This window comes from Tympanuchus pallidicinctus, unplaced genomic scaffold (genome assembly GCF_026119805.1).
Source record: "Tympanuchus pallidicinctus isolate F22 unplaced genomic scaffold, pur_lepc_1.0 scaffold7, whole genome shotgun sequence".
NCBI classification, from domain to species: Eukaryota; Metazoa; Chordata; class Aves; order Galliformes; family Phasianidae; genus Tympanuchus; species Tympanuchus pallidicinctus.
This window is the reverse complement of record NW_026294791.1, coordinates 20,451,566-20,470,288: the sequence shown is the minus strand read 5'-3', so window position 1 is coordinate 20,470,288 and position 18,723 is coordinate 20,451,566. Positions and strand designations below refer to the sequence as shown.

At 38.0% G+C, this 18,723-nt stretch overlaps 2 long non-coding RNA genes across 12 annotated transcripts in view; one reads left to right on the top strand and one right to left on the bottom strand.

Annotated features, from left to right (window-relative positions):
* Positions 1 to 18,723, top strand: part of LOC128072494 (uncharacterized) — a 56,827-nt gene that overhangs the window by 8,345 nt on the left and 29,759 nt on the right. For 6 of the 11 annotated variants that reach the window (XR_008202293.1, XR_008202286.1, XR_008202292.1 and 3 more), the window contains 4 exons: positions 5,167 to 5,353; positions 8,324 to 8,459; positions 14,124 to 14,370; positions 15,735 to 15,869. This is a non-coding gene — a long non-coding RNA (uncharacterized LOC128072494). Of the gene's footprint in view, positions 1 to 4,719; positions 4,772 to 5,166; positions 5,354 to 8,323; positions 8,460 to 12,999; positions 13,207 to 14,123; positions 14,371 to 15,734; positions 15,870 to 18,723 lie in introns of all 11 variants that reach the window. The other 5 variants (XR_008202291.1, XR_008202288.1, XR_008202287.1 and 2 more) reach the window with 5 other exon arrangements.
* On the bottom strand, positions 2,697 to 5,297 carry LOC128072498 (uncharacterized). The gene is made up of 3 exons (XR_008202299.1): positions 5,214 to 5,297; positions 4,047 to 4,160; positions 2,697 to 3,110 (listed from the first exon to the last, which is right to left on the bottom strand). It is a non-coding gene; the product is annotated as an uncharacterized LOC128072498 (long non-coding RNA).

The following is an 18,723-nucleotide window of genomic DNA, read 5'->3' as shown; positions in this document are numbered from 1 at the left end:
ATTAAATTTCTTAAGGTGCCTAACTGAATGATCACTGAATACCACACCTGGAATCATTTAAATTCTAGCATTGCTAGGCATGTGTTTTATTTATCCTTTTAAAATAAATCTAGGAAGTGGTTAGGTTAATGCATACAACCTTAGCCTAAAGGATAAACAGCCAAGCCAATAAATAGAATGTTCAGGCTCCTGCCTATTCCTGTCTATACATGCAATCATCTATAGCACCTGTATCCTCTCTAGTGGATGTTTTAGGACCAACACATTAAACTGCAGAGAAAGAGAAATGTTGGTCAAGTGCAATGCATTTAAGTGAATTTTCCCCTAGGAACCAAAACATTTAGCTGATGATTATCAGTTTGTGACAAACATGTTTTTCTTTCTAATTGTGGAATTGAAATATTGTACTTGTCTAGTTGTTTGAAATTTAATTAATGTGAGTTCTTAGCTTAATACAAGGGACTTTCTGTGCTTAGAGTGCTTAGGGGAAAGGTGGGAGAGAAGGAACAAAGAGAGCAGCTTCAGTATCCGTGTCCATGTCAGCTGTTCTCACATGCCTCGGTTGCCAACAGTCTCCAAAAAGATGCTGCAGCAATGGTGCCCAAGAGGTGGTCAGCCTAAAGAAACAGGCTTGCTGCCATTACACTGCAGCAGCTATGGACTGCAAAGAGCCAGAGCAAATGCCTACTTTGGTCCCGTGGCTGTTGATTTCCCTTTACTGCCATTTAGTCAGATAAAAAAACTCCAAATGCCTACTGCCAGCCACTTCAAGGCTTATCTGAGCAGCAGACAAATTAGAAACAATTGTGTTTCTTTCCCTGTCCCATGCAAATGCAAACTATCAGGAGAGGACAGGGAGGAGATAGAGTTGTAGCTCTGGTATTTTTTACATGAACTAAGATATCAGTCTGGAACAATAAAGAGGAACCTTTCCTTCCTCTTCCCTGAAGACGCAAATATTTTCTTTTTGTGTGATTCTCTCAGAACAGCATATGGACCCTGTCGTTTTGTATGCTTGAAAGGCACGGAAAAAAAATGTGAATTTTTCACTTAACAAAAAATCAAAGTGTATCTTCTGACAGATATTCTAGTTGTGAGATGTGAAATTGTATATATTCATTACTTCATAATAGGGCACAAATAGGCTCTTTGGTATTTTTCATCCAGAGTTCAGAAAGTGACAGTGATGCTGTATTGCTGAAATTACAATGCTTATCACTCCAATCTGCTGCTGTTATTTCCGTAAGTAACTCCTGTATGTACAGAAATGTATGTGTAACCTCTAGTGAGTAAGATGGCAGGACCAGTCCTTCTTCATACTCAAAAGAAATCACAGAATGTGTTACTTTTTAATTAGCTTCTGGGGATGTGACCCAAATATCTTCAATTGCAAATTACATATCATATCTGTTATTTCACAGTGTGCAATATAAAGGAATCAGTATAAAATGACTTTCAGTAGTTTAGAGGAATGCTACTAGGTCTAATAGAGAATGATTGAAGGTGATAAATTTGATAAAAGCTGAATTTTGAGCACTCCACTGACCCAAATGTGAGTAAAGAAGAAGGAATCCTGTAGGGCAGCCGTTCTGCCATTTTCCCCTCACCCTCTGTGAGCTGCCTCCATGGAGGCCGAGGGAGCAGCAGGCAGTGGAAAGGGAACTGTGGTTAAGGCTGTGGCTTTGGCGACTGTTTGACTGGATTCATTTTCTGTCCCTGCCTGAGAAAGTCATTTAGGGGACTTATGTGGCACAGTGCCATTCTGCATTTAGTCTAGCTACATTAAGCAGCTACGCTCACTGCAAGTAGCAGCAGATAGTATCTTTGAGAGCCTCTCCATCCTCTGTCTGGGAAATGGGAGGTGTAACATCTCCTTTCCATTGCCCTCATTGTGTGTAATCTTCTATCCAAGCATACTGCTAGTAACGGCAGACCGAGCTCATGGGTCCAATCTTTGGCACCTCTTGGCAGTGCTTGATTTTGCTCCATGAACAAATGGTACTGGAGTTATTCTTTCAGCTTGACACAAGCAGTGACTGTGCTCTTAGTTTGCTCATGGAAGATGACTTGTGCTCACCTGTGGAGCGGGCGAGCGAGCTGTTCATCCACCAATTAAAGTCACACCTGATTGCAGTGTGCTGGTACTTTCAGAATCCTTTTAATGACAGTGACCAGATCCTTGTATGTGCTGTAACCTTCTAAAATGAAACAGCATCCAGCCACAGTTTTCTTGCCATTTAGTCATAATAGGTAGAACAAAGACTTGCCTTGATTAACATATAAAATTCAATTTAATATTAATTCCGTTGTAATATTTAATTCCAGAAGCAAATATTAATGCATAAGATTATTTGAAATTATTTCAGCTATTTTTACTAAACATACTAGAACAACTATAAAGCATTAATCTTTAAATTTCCGTAAGTCTGATAATTTATTGCTGGATGTTGCTTTGTTATGAAACTTGTGCTCACGTATTCCAAACTGAATCATCTCCATGCCCCTAGCAGCACAGCTGGTAGAAAACTATTAAATACTTTTTTTATCAATCAGATCCACTACACTAATGAGACCTATCTAACCCAGCCATGAAAAGGCCTGCTCAGAGTTTAGGCAGTGATCTGTTTTCCCACCCAGGCAGTAACTGACGAAACATCTGAAGGCTGTTGCTCCAGATGAACTGGGAAACCCCTTTTTAAAAAAAAAAAAGAAACAAAACCTGGACATGTTTAAACATGCCCAGTGCAAACGCTGGAAGTGCAATGCAAATGCTGGGACAAAAAATAGCACTTGGGCTGTTTTCCCTGCCGTCCTGGTTTTGAACACCCACGAAGAGGTAAAAGTATCGTCATATGTACGAAAACCTGTGCAAGACAAAACAAGCAAAGTCCCTTTAACCCTCTGGAGGAAATGTTTACAATTCTGGACTCTGATAAAGCTGGCAGTATTGACCTTTCATCTTTCCAAGCTATGAGGCTCTGTCCTTCATGTTGGTGCTTATGATTTTATTTTTCTTAAGTACTGAGTGGGACTTACAGGAAGGAAACTGAGACAGATGGGAGTAAGCAAGAAGGAACGTGACTCTAGGGTTGACTGTTTAAGGCATTCACCTGCAGAGAGGAAAGGAAGGAGAAGAAAACGGTTATATTCTGGTCTCCCTTTCAGAGAATATCTGTCTTTTATCATAAGATGCTGCTAGATAAAAAACAGAAAAATTTTAAACCTTTAAATTTAAAAATAGAGCTGGTAGTGAGAGGTATGTGGCGTGGTCACATTAAGTCTCCTTGGCTAATTTTCATCTTATCTGACTTACTAATTAAGATTTATCTGTTTAAATCTTTGCAGCTTCTGCTTTATCAGCCTTCAAAATACTTCACTGGGATCTTTAAAAACTGCAGATTCATGACAGGATGCAGTCTCCATGGACTTCCACGTGTAATCAACTTCCAGTTACTTAACTATCATCTTTGCAATCACATCCTTCAGCAATACACGCAGCAAATTACAGCTCCATTTAATAAAATTAACTTCAGTTAATCAATCCTAAAGTCCCTTTAAACAAGTATCATATATTTCTTAAAAACAAGAATATGCCTAAATAATGTAATTATTGTGAATGTCCAATTCTGGATAAAAGACAGAACTTGAAGTACATATTTTAAATACTACAATAAAAAGTTCATTGAAATAATTTTACAACACTCCCATTATTCTTTTCCTTCTAATTTAATTATAGGCCCACAAACACCAAACCTCATGTAAGTTAGAGATTAAACACGCCTTTAATAACAAAAACAGAAAAAGCCTAGTGTTGTTATCCAACATCCAAGCACCAAACAATCCTTTACTGCCCTCCAAAGACCTGAGGTTTTTTTCTATAGCAGGAAGTATGATTATTTTGTCATTATCTCAGTTTGATGCAGTAGGTTTATATCATTGTTGAAAGCCCCACGAAGACATTTATGAGACAATGTTCACACTGCAAACTACACAGTTCTTTGACAGCATCTTCCCAAACTGCTTGCAGGTACTTGTACCAGTTTTACCTTTCTTTCTCGCTCCAGAAACGCTTTGATTAGATGCCACATCTCTGGTCAACCGTAGTGCTCAGCCAGAATCTGCCCTTTCTTTTTTTTTTTCTGTGTGCATTTTGTTTGTTCCTGAAACAAAAATGTTAGCATTTTGCATTAGCCTCTTAGTAGGCCAACTGCTTGTGTGAGAAACATGCTGAAGAGCTGGGTCTGTCCAGGGTTAAGGATGGGGAGACTGAGCATCAGAGAACACTGAGGGGTCAGGAGCCTGAAACAACATGTTCCAAGGAGGCACAAAGGGCAGGGCTGAGTGAAGGTGTGCATGGTGTGCTGGGTACTGCCTCATTAACACTAATGACATGAAAATGTCTTAGACAAAGCACAAGCTACCCATCCATGTTTCCAGCAGCCGGATAGAATTTAGCCTTAGGGCACCAACATGTTCCCCCATCGTGGCAGACACAGCCGGCGTGCATGGGGAGGGGTGGTGGTTGAGCCTCTGCCTTGCCTGTCTGACAGCCAGTGATCCCAGCATGACAGATCTTGACTTGCCCTTCTCTGCTATCTATCCTCTGCCATTAAGTATTCATGCAGACTCCCAATTAGGCTGTGGAAGATAAGAGTATTAATTGACAAAGTCATATTCCTTAGCCTCTGACAAAAACAATGTTACTCTTTCATTTTTCAGTTAGGTCTTCAGCATTTTATGCTGAGCATTGTTTCTTCCATGTTGAAAATAGGTAAGAATGGATAAGCAATTACTGTACTACTGATCTGGATTTCAAGTTGTTCTTTTTGATTTAGAAGCTTTATTTCAGGATATTAAAACATTTACCTTAGTTTTCTATTTTGTGGTATTTCTCCACTAAGATATCGTTCAGCTGATGTAACATGCTTTAATACCTTAGCAGGATCAAACAGGCAACTCCTAGCTTTACTCGCGATGATTAAGGATGGGAGTCATGCTGTGAAAGAGTGACTAAGTGCTGTTTTTGAGAGCTGACAATTTTCCTGGAAGATGGATCTGATAAATCCCTAGCAAGCATTTCAGTAAAATGATCCAATTTTAGAAGATTAGTATATTTTCCTAAATAAATACATATAAAAGCTTTTCTAAAGGTGCTTATGTCTACAGGACTCTTCTTAAAGGAATTCTAAAAAGGGAAACTCAGGAATGCCTACCTGACTGTCCCAGAGAATTGCCATCCAAAGGAGCAGCCTACAGCAGCACAAGCATTTCATCTTCTGGATTTGTAGAGATGTGGGATTTGTTGATGCTGAAGGGAGGAGGAAGTCGAGAGAGAAAAAAAAAATTCTGGGAGGTAAGCAGCAGACAACATTTTTCCTAGACAAGTTGATGCCAGATGAAGCCTCAAGTTTGTCTTGCTCGTGTAGTTACTGTAGCCATTATAGCTAATAGTTTTTATGATCTTGGAGAACCATCTCACTTGTAAATTAAGCGCACAATATTCTGTAGTTGTTTTGCTGATATAAGTTAATAAACCTTTAGTAGGATATAGGTATAACTAATACAAATGAGAGTTACAGTGTAATTATGTAGTGGATAGCCACAGGCCTTATGAAACTACAAGAAAACAGAAATGCTTTAAATAGAAATGAAGTGTCTTATATGATCTTAAATATTTGCAATTTGTTATTATTTGTAGCCATAAAAATGCTTTGCTTAAAAGAAGCCATTTAGAACTCATTTTTCTGTGTCTGAGTGGAAGTTTAGCTGTATTCTTCTGCTGAAAGAGGATTTGGTCCTTCATTTCCCATCCCTTCCCTCCACCCTACCCCCCCTCCCTCCCAATCCTTTTCACATCTGCAGAGGGACTTATATCAAGAAAATGAAACTCTCTCCCATATAACAAACTTAGTCAGGGCCAGCTGGTAGCCCACATCTCAAACTCAGCATTTGAGATGCTTCCAGTGAGCCTGCATCTTTTCTTGGGGGAGGCAAGAGCAGTTCAGGAAATAAAAGTTTCCAGGATATGTTCTAGGAAGAGAAAGGGAAGGCTTCCTACCCAGAGCATGAAGGTGAGAGCAATGATGTAGTCCCCCACCCTGATCTGTGCCTGCCACTCTTGAGAGAGTGATGAGGAAATTGCACTCAATCTCAGCTGGCCACTGAGTGGAGTTATCCCTTGGGGCTGCTAAGTGAAGACTGCCCAAACTCACCTTTTCTAATCATTTCACTCCAATCCTTATATATATATTTAAAATAAGAAAAAGACAAGTAAACAAACAAGCTAAAATATGTATAATTATATATTGAGGTTATTCCAACAGGATATTCTCCAAAGGTCTTCTCTTTTTTATTTTGAATAATGGAGAAAGTTATGACCTAATTGCTTATTCCAGCAGTAGGCTATGTTCTGTGCTGAATGCACCACTTTAGCAATAGCTCCTGTTTAACTCAGTACTACTGGCTGTTAAAAGCTGATTTAAAAGTTAAAAGGAACAAACTAGTTTATTGCTTTGGCCTCAAGTAATCAAAGCAAGTGAAAATTCGTAATGAAAAAAGACATTTGTGTTTGTCCTCCACGCTAATACAACTGAATTTATTCTCCATCCTTTTTAACCCCCACCTGTTTTTTTCTGACCAATATAATTTTCTTTATATTTTCCACGCTGTTTTGTTGTACCAAAAATATTCTTTCCAGCGGTGTTTGTTATTCCAACTCTAGGCAAAGTCATGTAGTTCTGAAGATTCATTCTGCAGCAGGACAGCTTTGTTTCAGGCTGCCCTTTGAAAAATATTGTAATGCTTGCAAGTTCTGGGCCCTGAATGTTTCCATTTTCCTGCTAAGCGCTGCACACAATTCCAGAGATGTTTGGAGTTCTTGGGCACTGGAATTTCATCACTCTAAGTTCTGCCTCCCTTGCCGCATTTTAAAGTGGCAAAATAACTCCTTGTATGAAACATAATATTCAGTTTGATCTGTGTTCCTCTTACTCAAGCTTAAGGAATCCTAAATCTGCCTTTTCTTTCTTTTCCTGTCATTCAGTTCATTATGTTGCTGTGTATATAACTGACTCATCAGTCCTCCTGATCTGAACTGTACTCTTTAATTTGTGCATTTATATCTGCGTGAGAAATATTTTGAAAACTGTCTGGAAAACATAGAAGCACAGTCACTCTAGAAAAATAATTTTAGGAGATCCAAGAAAGATTTCAAGAAGCAAAGCAGCTGCTTTTGCATTTTATTTTTCTGAAACCTCTTAGTCTTTGGGCTTGGAAATTTATGCTGCGTTTGAGATATCTTTTTGGGAGAAACAGCATGTGTAATGGTGACGGAATCAGTGCCAGATTTAAAAATAACCCCAGCAGCAGAAAAATGCTGTCCCTTACAATTCATCTCCCTGCTCCAGTATTCCTTGTATAATTTGTTATCATCTTTCACAATTAAATAGTTATAAAATGAATTTTAAGAGAACTTAATGTGATTCTGAGTGCACCAAAAACCATGTGGTGTATATCACACACACAGCTTGCTGAACTAAGGAGAGAAATTATCAAGTTAGTTATGTGGAAGCTTTCCACAGTCTCCTTACGTGACCTTGTGCAAGGCCATGAATGTTTGAGGTCAAAAGGAACATAAATATTCATTTCTACATGACTCATTCTGAATACTCCACTAGAAAAATTTTAAAATAATTATAGTTAACCAGCACTGAAAGCATTTTGGACATCGAACATTAATGTTCTACACGTTGGTTTGGCAAAAGAGTCTTTTCCAGTGTTTTTCTTACTGGAAAGCAAAAGCTTTGATCAGACTGCCCCCTACAGAAAGCACAGCAGTGCTGTTTTAATGCTATGGTGTATTGTCAGAGATGAGGAGGGCTTGGAGCAAACACGTCACAGCACTGAATTTGCCTTAAAGCTTCCAAATAAAATAAAATAAAATAAAATAAAAAAGTATAAATTAGACTAATAACTATTTTTCAAAATATTTTACATTCCTACTTTTGGGGGTGTGTGTAAATATTTATTCTCTTCAGGAAATGCCCTTAAAATGCTGCTCTTGCATTCCTAAATTAAGAGCAGGCTGTGGAAGCCGTGTTTTCTATTCTACTGCAGTCTGCATGCTCCTTTTCCTTCCCTTTTTTTAAAATGAGAATTGTTTCTCCAGACAGAGCCTGAACATGTATTCACTAAGCAACAAGCACTTCAAAGTATTTCTGGGTAGTCTTGGGAAGCTTACATTCTGAGTTTTCCTCTTATTACTGGATAAAAAGCACTTGTCAATGATTTCCACATTGTGAGCTTTTTTCCCCTTTTCCCCCAGTGTTTAAACTGTCTCCCAGTAGATCTGTGTATGGCAGAGAAAGGATCCCTATGACGTTTCACACAACTAGAAGTGAAGGTTTTAATTCAGCTTTCACAATATATGATTTCAGCATTCAAATACTTCCACATACAAGGTAAGTGGGTCACTCTGAAAGTTATGCCTCCTATTTATTTCCATGGGAATACAGCTGGTACATTGAGCACAATAACACTGTTTGAGAGCGCAAATTCTCAGCTACCGAATGCTGTTTTTCAACATAAGCATAACCATTACCTGTGCATTTTCACCAGCGATGAGCAGGAACCTGCATGCCACCTTACAACAATCTGCATCAGCACAGGTGACCCATGGTTGCTGTCACCGCTGCTGTAGTGCACCATTCATTGCCTCACTGTGCTCACATCCTCTATTTGGTCTTCATAAATGTTCAGCAAGTGTCAGTGAATGTCAGTGGATGCCATTTTTTCCCCTTGGAGGAATTCAGTGACACACTTTTGCTTCATATGCACTTCCATATCAGACACCATTTTGTCAGACTGCCCCTCTGCTGCCATCTGTCACACAGCAACAATATGTAATGGAATATTGGCAGGAAGGTTCCTCCTCTACTGCCATACCACCAACATACATCTCTGACATTGTGGGTCAACATAATAAAGTAGTAAATTACTTTCAGAAATAGTGAAATGTAGTGAAATGCAAATTCGGATGATGGATAGAATGACAAGCAGCCAGCATTATGAGTTCTGGTTCTTACTGGGTTAAGTGGGGGCTAAGGTTTCACCTGTCCATTTGAATAGAACTCTGACAGGGCCATTAAAAACTTGAACATTAGCTCCAGAAGCTTTCCATTCTCAGACTGCACTGCGCAAAGGTTTTCCATTTGACAATAACTGAGGAAATAGCATAGACCTGCAACTTTTTTTGCATGAGCATCAATAAATCTGTGAAAGAGGGAGAATGCCATTTCTAATGGCAGACCATTTTTTTCTGGTATTAAAGAGAAGCTAGAAAGACTGTTGTCTGAAAACGTTGCATGTAATGGATAGTAAATAGTAACAAAGAAGAAGCTAGTTTTGGAGGAAAGTGTCAAAATGAGACCTATTTTTGCCTTCCCCGAGACTATCCGGCTTTTATGACACCCCTTGCGATTCCAAGTCCCACCAGCTAAGCAGCAGCAGCAAGTTTCTCAGAGATCCTTGCCTTTACTACTTTTTTTTGGCTGTATAGTTTCTAAGGCATGCCAGATCCTGGCTTTACATAAGATACTTCCCAAAAAGAGTCAGTGAAAGCATTGAGTATTTTCATTATGAATTTGGATCCCTTGAATATTTTGAGAAACTAAATTATTCAGTTAGATTCTTTACTTATTAAGGTAAGGGAAGGCTGTTTCTTTCCCAGAAAAAAAAGGAAATACTCCACAATTAAATCCCAGATCAAAAACCACAGTTAGGTGACCTATTTCCAGATGGACCAAAAACCAAATGGATACTGTCATTTCTCCCTTTCTGCTTTGTGAGTTTGCTTGGATCTGGAAAGAAACAACCCAGACGTGTTAGTGCTTATTCTCACACTAAACATCCATTGTCTTTCAACATCCATTATGAAGAGAGAAGCTCAAACTAAGTATGATGCCAGTGTCTGACATCTTGATCAGAATCATTTCCAGATTTTAAAAACAAAACTGATTCTCACTAGGAAACTTGGTAAAACTGAAGATATAAAATGAAACATCAGGAAACTTCACCAAACTGAATCCTGTTGGATATTTGTAGCTGTTGAATGTTTGCAGCTGTTTCTTTAGTCCTGATTAAGGGGGATTTTCTGAGAAGAGCAGCACAAGTGCAGTCTCCATTCAAAAAAGTCATAGCTAAGGGTATTTGGCAATTGAATTTGGGGCTCCAATTAATAGTTTTAATTTAAATAACTATGATTGAATAATATATGGGGGTTTTTTTCCAATTGCATTTTGGTTATGAGGCTCCCTAACATTTATTATGATACTCATACATGGCTTTGAACTATATTTGTAATGATAAATAATCTTTTAGCTTAAGTATTGGATCTACAGATTGCTCAAAAATCTGGATGAATATATAATACTGTGGGATTTAATCTAACAAAATTCCAGCTTTTTTAAAGACGAAGTCTGGCTACTTAATTTTTAATTCCTTTGAAAAACTGCCTCATTTCCTTTTATTTTCACAATTTTTTTATGTTATGTTTCTAGGCACGGGCCCATTATTCCATCTATGTTCCCTAATGGCAGAGAAAGATTTGTTTTAGAAGTGACATAAGAATGTAGTAAAAAGAAAGGAAGGTCAAATTTTAATGTAATGTATGGAAGGCATTAGTCCTCCAATAAATGTAAGATATTTTGTCAGTGGAAACGGAGTCGAAGAGCCTCATTACTTTTGACCTATCTTTCAGATAGATTTGCTACAGATTTCTTTAACTATATTCCCACATTGTGTAACTATCATAAAGTTTGTCTTGTTGGAGTCTTGCTTTATAAAAAATATATTTTGCAGAAACGGATTTTTTCCATCTTTCAGTTTAAAAGTGATTCTTGGTATCTCCAGAGGCTGTTCATGCAAAAGTCTAAATTCTTGCTTCTCTTTGTGGTCAGACATGTAGTTACAGTGTGATAACAACAACAACAAAGTAATTCTATCTTTTTTAGTATTTGCAAATACTTTTTTTCTTTCATTTTTTTCTGGGAAGGCTGAATAGATTGGTCATTTTTAAGCGAGTTATAGTTAAGTGGAAAAGTTTTGTAAGGGGGTGCTACATTGCAAAATGTGATGTAATGGGTTGTTCCCACTTAAAAACACAGACTTTGCATATATTTCAGATAGGCTCTACCAAATAATTTTGATATATGCAAATTCTGCAGAGAAGATCCTCACAACTTAGTTCATGACATCAACTTTTATACTATCATCGTGAATCTTAACATGTTATATTAAATAATTATTGCAATTAATAAATTCATCAGGATAATTCTTTTATGTTGATGTATTTTGGTCCTGATTATCCCAAAATACATATAAATTATTCAAGGAAGACTACAGGGAGGCTTCCTTCATTGATCCTTCTCAAGGAGTCATTGTTTGCTTAAATGCTTAGAGATTGCTACATCTAAGTACTTATACATTTCTACCTTATCTCCATAATAAGAGACATTTAAAAAGAAAAAAATTATGCAATGAGTTAAAAATACCTTAAGCATGAACAGAAACTTTCTTTTTTACTAGGAACGTTTTTCATTAGCATCAGAATGACCCTTGTCTCATTTGCGTATTTCCCTCATTTTCCCTTCTCTGAATATCCAAAGATTGCTACCCAAACACCATGTCATTTTCTGTAATTCAAGTTAAATAATATATAAATAGATTTATGTTTGTCTTGTAAATTAGAGTTATAATCTTGGCAGCAAAATTAAGGAGCTGGCTGGTGGAAAAAAAAAATAATAACAACTTCTTCCTTCCCTTGTTTTGTCCTAGCTCCTTCCTTCCCTTGCCAACAATTACAACTCCTTCTTCAAAGGGAACACGCGGTCAGAGAAAGCCTGACTTTTCAGTTTCTCTTTTGCATTGAGCAAGATGAAGCAAATGGAGCAGTGCAACTCCAGTGCTAGGCTCCTGAGGAAGCTTCTAAGATGTTGTCTATGACATGTGCCAAAATGATTTCTTAAATTACACCTCCACTACTCTAAGAGAAAACATTTGTTACAAAGTCTTTTTCTCAACACTTTAAATCTGAAATACCAAAATACCTAGTTTCATTTTGCAAAACTGGAGGACATTGTGGCTCAAATACACAGATTACGTTGCGCAGATGCAGATGAATTCTTACAGACATGCAGCTGTCTATTACAGCTGCACAGAGTCAGACTTCTGGCTCAGAACTCTCCTTGAAATATAAGACAAGTCTACCTTTTTGTTGGTTGCCAGTTGTCAGAAATTCACAGATAATTACAGTAGGGTGAGGCGTTACCATGAAATGTGGCAGGATGACTGACCTTTCTAATATACAATCAGAGATGATGTTTCAGACTTTTTTTTCCTCTTAGATACCACAAAGATATGAATTTGGTCCTCATGGTCACATCTCACAGGCATATATCACAGAAGGCTTCATAGGACAGCAGCATGGATTGTTTTTTCTAGCAGAGTGTGCCACATCATAGAGCTTTGTATTGCATAACTTTTACTGTTGATTGAAATCAGCCTTCTTCCCTATTTTCATAACTGCTGTTTTATCTTAACTTTAGTCATCACCTTTGAGTGTAGGCTACTAACTGGATTAAGTAGAAGAGAAAGGTGAGGAAGAAGTATAGTATTTGCAAAAGTGAATAAATGACCATTAAGCTGTTTTTTCCCAAATGTGGCTTTTATTTGTTAAACTGTAATCATTTATGATTTTTGAGTATCTAAACTGCAGGCGCTACGTAGTATTGCAGATTCATAAAGCAACCAGATGATCGCTGGTTAAAATATGCACAGAAAATTACTCCTCGTTTCCAGTAATTTTTTCTCTCTGTTAGTCTTTTCCCTCCCATTTGAGACAGCATATCTTTTATTCTTCTCATTGGTTGCAAGCAGAAGATAAGAAAACAATGAAGTCTTAAGCTGCAATGCAATTTCTTTCTTTTCTGTTTTTCATACCAGTGTAAGCCTCTGACAATGCCAGTTTGGATTGTAAATGTAATGGAAGTTGGACTTTTACTGAAAGTACAGAATAGCACTTCCTAAAAACCTGAGAATGTGGAAGCATGCATGCCTGTCAGCTGACCATGCTCTTATCCGTTCTGTGACATGAAAAAAATGCTCTGGCAATGCTGCTCATCAAGAGACACCTAAAGACAAGGCAAAGGGGTAAAAGCTGCAGTAGAAGTGTCTGAGATAAGGGGGAGGAAGTAAATGGAAAATCAGATTATTACATTTTCTAGTTCTCTGACTGCTTGCAGACAGCCCTAGACAACTTGCCAGGAAAATGTGATTGCTAGTCCTAATGAGTCAAACATTTGTGAGGAATGCTGATTATATAACCAGCCAAGGCGTCTGAAAGAGCACATTTCTTTCAACTGTGCAGCAGAGATGGACTGGTTAAGCAATAATAATTAATATAATGTGCTTTAAAAAGCAACATTCATCCACTAGTGCCAAGGAAGGTTTGCAATAGCCTTTGTAGGCTTCGTTCTACAGTCACGGCATACTGAATAAATAGTAAACAACTGTACTCCAGTTTTTACAAGTTGGAAAGCCAAAGCAGAAAATTGTGAAGCTGTTTAAAACACACTTTAAAAGCTTGAAGATCATTCCAGAGAAGAAAAAAAAAAAAAAAAAAAAAAAAAAAAAAAGTCAGGATTATTATTTGTATTGTAGTAATGCTCAGAAATTCTACTCCTGAGACAGCACACCCATTAAGAACGCATTAGAAATATGAGTAACTTCATGTGATGTGTAGAACAAGCAACTAGTTCTGAGCATGCTTAAAAAAAGGTCCTTGGAATTTTGAGTCTGAGAGTTCAGCTAATGGTAGGAAGCTATTTTACCTCTCAATCTTGCTTTATTTTATTCTCCTCTGACTGGATACTATAGCATATGACATATGGTCTGCTTAAATTAGGCAGGCACTCAAAACCTTGTTCCTTCATTTCAGCGTGTGAAGCCAGGTTGTCTATTAATAGGAAAAGCCCTGGAAGAATGTGTATGCAGCAGTCAGTCTCTGCATGAGGGAAATGAAAGCTATGATACAATAGGGAATAAAATGAATTTCTTGTGTATTACAGCCAGAACCACTATATGCTACCACCATTCCAAGTAAAGTGTAGAATTGCTGTTATATCTGCATGTCTGGGAGGTGGCATGCTAGTGACCTGATGTATGTGTTATCCAGCATACGGATTTTCCAGAGTGATCTCCAAATTGTAATGGACAACCTCTTTCCTGCCAGCAGAGCCCAGAGAGGAATAAACCAAGACCACCAGCTAAGTCACTGCGTAATGTGCTATGGATATGAGCATTGAATGCCCTCAGGTATTGAGTTTAAGTGAAAGGCTTTAGCCAAAACAAAGAAAAGAGATGCATATAAAAAGGATGTTAAGTATATCATTTTCTTCTTTTAGAAAACTGGAATTTTTACAAGAATGTTGCAAAAAAATCTTATGAGAAATATCCAACAAAATGCCCACTTTACAATGTCACTAGTTTCCAAAAATCATTAAAAACAATTGCGCTAATTGTAAGCTATAAAATTTACTATATGATCATTATTATGCAAGAACTAATACATATGTAAAATATCATAAAGCTAAGTTGACTGCTGCAATATCCATTCCTCTGGTTTTGACAAATGCAATTTTTCAGGGATGAATCTGCACTGCATAGCACTGCAGAGATCATTTTCCTAGCCCATCGCTTTGACTGTCAAATATAAAACTCTTTTTCTATCTGATATAAGCAGCTTGTCTTCACTTTCAAAGCCATTCGTAGCTTCCCCTCATCCTACCGATCATCTCTCATTCAGGATCAAGAAACCACTTCTTTCACTGATTAGCCCATGATGCCAGTCTCCTCCATCCACTTCTTAGACTTTCAGTCATTCCATTTCAAGCTTTATCCTATGCCATGCCTTACATGTGGGAAGGGCTCCTTTAGACATCTGCGAAGCTACCTCATTATCTTCCTTCTAATCCCATCTGTGAGGTTTCCCTGCCATCATGCCTTCAAAAGAAGTTTCAGAGTTTGGACTGCATTTATCTAGTCATAATGAGCAGCTCCCCCTCAAAAAAGAAACATTTCTGGATCAAATTTGAATAGATCATTCCCAAGAATAAGAAGGCTAATATTTCCTACTGAGATGCAGCACTGTTGTTTCTGTATGGTTACTACTGCCTTGTTTTCAAAGACGCTGCCTTGCTGTTTTGGGGGGGGGGCAAATATTTCTGCTAGAAAACAGAACAGAATGAATGTAAGGGTGATCTGTCTGGATTATAGGAGCAATTGAGGTAGTCACTGACATTTCTGAAATGAGAAGATGCTCTGGGGGTGACTTGGCCTTTTACTTCATGTGGCATGTGATTGACAAGAAAATTTATGGTTTGTTTCAGCTAAGTGAAATAGTGATCCTGTGGCTGGGCACAAACATTAAAAATATCCCATATTTGTGAGGAAAGATTGGATAGGCATTTTTAGTTTTGGTGACCAGTTTTGGGGGGATTTGGGGACGCAGGGTATTGTCTCTGGTTTCCTCAGATTTCTATTTTGGAATGAATGAGTCATGGGAACCACTGTATTGCACTGGGTCATCATCTTAGCTGAGTACATCTTTCTTTGAAGCAATTAAATCTGTAGCCTTGAACATGTTTGTGTGTTGTACCACTTCATATTTTCATCCCCAGTGGCAATGACTCAGGACCAAGTCGACCTTTTGCAGGAATTACCTGCAAAGGAAACTGGGAACTCCACGGCATCTGTCATCCTTCCCTCCAGATGGTGCCTCCAAATCTCTTCTGAAATGGTGTGTGCAGAGCAGAGTAAGTACTTCTTGTCTTGATCTATAAAGCTCTAATTTTTATTAGATTTACTTTCATCATGTTTGAGAAAGGTGCTGCCTCCTCCACCTTCCCATGCAGTCCTCTTTGGTGTATGAGGGCCCTGTCATGGGTTCTGCAGAAACAGGAGGCCACAGTATCCCCAAACTCCTCATTTCACCTTAGCTTTTCTTGGGCCTCTTCTGTGTAACCATCAGGGTTCTCATTTTCCAGTCTATCAGAGGTTATAACTGCAGAAGTATCAGCATGATGCTCAATTATGCTGCATGAGGATGCAACAGAAACATTCAGAACTCTCCATTTATTGCAGAACACTTTGTTCAGCTCACGTTTGTTTGGTTGCAATCTTCAAACACATCTTAGAATTTTCAAGTGTTTGAAATGTCTTCTAGAGAATAATGACTAGATCCAGTTTGGGAATCTTTAGCATTGGGAAAAAAAACATTCTTAAACTTTTCTCATTGCTGTTCCATAATTTGTCAGAAGTAGATCTTAGAAAGTCAGGCGGGGAATTCTCCAAGGCACCAAGTGGATGCAGCAAGACATGATCTCGTTCAGAATTTCAGTCTAAAAATACCCACAGAGCTGTGCAGATTTCCCAAAATAAGAAGTAAAATTACTCCCAGACTGAGCTTTGAGCTTTTCTTTTTCTTCCAAGTTTCAGCAGAAAACTATATTTTTGTAGGCAAGCTATAAATCTCTGAAAATAAGAGTTTATGTGGAAATGCTGATACAGCCTTAGTTATAGCACTGGTAATGGCTATAGCACTCAACAATGATTTGACTCTGAAGGCCATTAATCCCAAAGAAAACTTTCTTGGAAGAAGTTGAACTTTGGAGGTCAATGGGATCTCAGAGGAAGCTGGATTGAAAACTCAGAAAGGCTGCTTTTGTCCATGTAAATCAATTGTTATTGTTTTCCTGTCTGAGAACATTTTAATGCAAAGACTAAGGATTTACAAACAGGAAATGGGAGAACTTCAAAAGATCTTGTAAGAAGTAGTGATTCATAACATTATTTTTTTAGATAGTGCTATTTTAAAACCTTGCTCTGAAGCCATATGATGGGTTAACTGAAGGAAGAACTACGTAACTCACTCGTGTCCTGGTTTTAAGCTTACAACAATTTTATTCCATGGAAGAGTAATTAAAAATTCTATAAGAACTGTCATGTTTCAGCAGGCTTTGCAATGACAAACAGAAAATAAGCAAGAAAATTTAACAACACAGGCTAGGCAATCTGAGGAAATATTTTTAAGACTGTTTTAAGACACACATACACACACACATACAAACAAACAAAAAAAAATCACTCTAATCCAGCTTAAAAGGAAGCAGTAACAGCACATGGCTTCACAATAAGGCTACATGAGACAGAAGACAGAAGTGCAAGTCTTCAAGTGTAGCAAAGGAGCACACTTAAATTCTACCAGGGATATCCAGGGCTCTTATGACATCAAGACTTTGTGACTAATTCCTTAAGAAGCCCTCACTTCAGGGTTTTGCCAGTGGTCAAACCTGCCATTAGGGTCTGACACGCTTCCTGGCATTAGAACTGAAGAACGCTTGAAATCATTGCTAAATGCTTCCCTGCTACAGTCTGGTAAATCAGAGTCTCATTGAGAGCCTGAGCAAAATGTAGACTATGAGGACTAATTATTTTGCTACAGGTTGTTTGTTAGGCTTCTGATTCCTCATCAGCCTAACGAACAGGATACTGCTATGTCCTTTCTTAGTTTAAGTTTTGGAAGCAATGGCAACCAACCAGCTCATCTGTCAATTAAAATAATACCAATGAAAGTATTTTGAAATTTGCCTTCTTTTATTGAATTCATGCAAACAAATTACTCACTAACTTTAGAGACTCTGTGAGTGGGCTTATAATTACTAATTAATCACAGACAGTAATTAGTATGTCTTGCCTAGTGTGTTTTCTTCATTTTGTATTGTTTTCCTGGTTATGCCAGAAACATTGAGAATTTATTTAATTAAAAAAATAAAAAGCTCCTGAGTAGAAAAAAAGTGTCATACTTAAATGGAAGCATGAGTAATGCATCATTCATTAACAAAGGAATGCTCATTAGCACTATCCAGCTACTCTAGTAGGAGGCTCTGCACAGCACTGCCAGTGTCACAAGTTCACAAGTTCACACTATATGCACTGGTCAGTCATCACGATCATTGGAACTGTGCAAACTTTGCATATGGTGGTAGAAGAGATTTGGAAGAGCAAGTATCTGCTTTATACCTTGAACAACTTTAAGCTTCTGTGAATAATTCTTTCCATCTCTAAAATGAAGATACTAAGACCTGCCTCTTCTAAAAGAGCTATGCCATGCTATCCTGTTGCTGGAAATATTACTTTACCTACAGAACTGTACTACTGATCACATAGCATTTCTACCTTAAGTTTCTGAAAGCAGGGCTTTTTATTAATCAGGCTGCGGAGGCATAAAGGGCCTAAGTACCATTCACACTGATGACCAGAAAAGGTGCATATCGATTTTTTTTATCTATGTTTAACACACAAGCTTGAAACATTTTTAAATAATTTGCACAGAATGAAAAGATTAGAAGAAAGACAAGCGGAATGCTGTATCACATGCAGTAAATTTTAATTGTTGATACGGATAAAAATAAGAAACAAAGTTGTACAAAAATGCTAATATCTGTCTCAACCCTGATCATAGAATCATGGATTGGCTTGAGTTGGAAGGGATCTTAATGATCATCCAGTTCCAACCCCCCTGCCATGGGCTGGTTGCCACCCCCAGCTCAGACTGCCAAGGTCCCCTCCCAGCCTGGCCTTGGGCATCTCCAGGTATGGGGCAGCCAC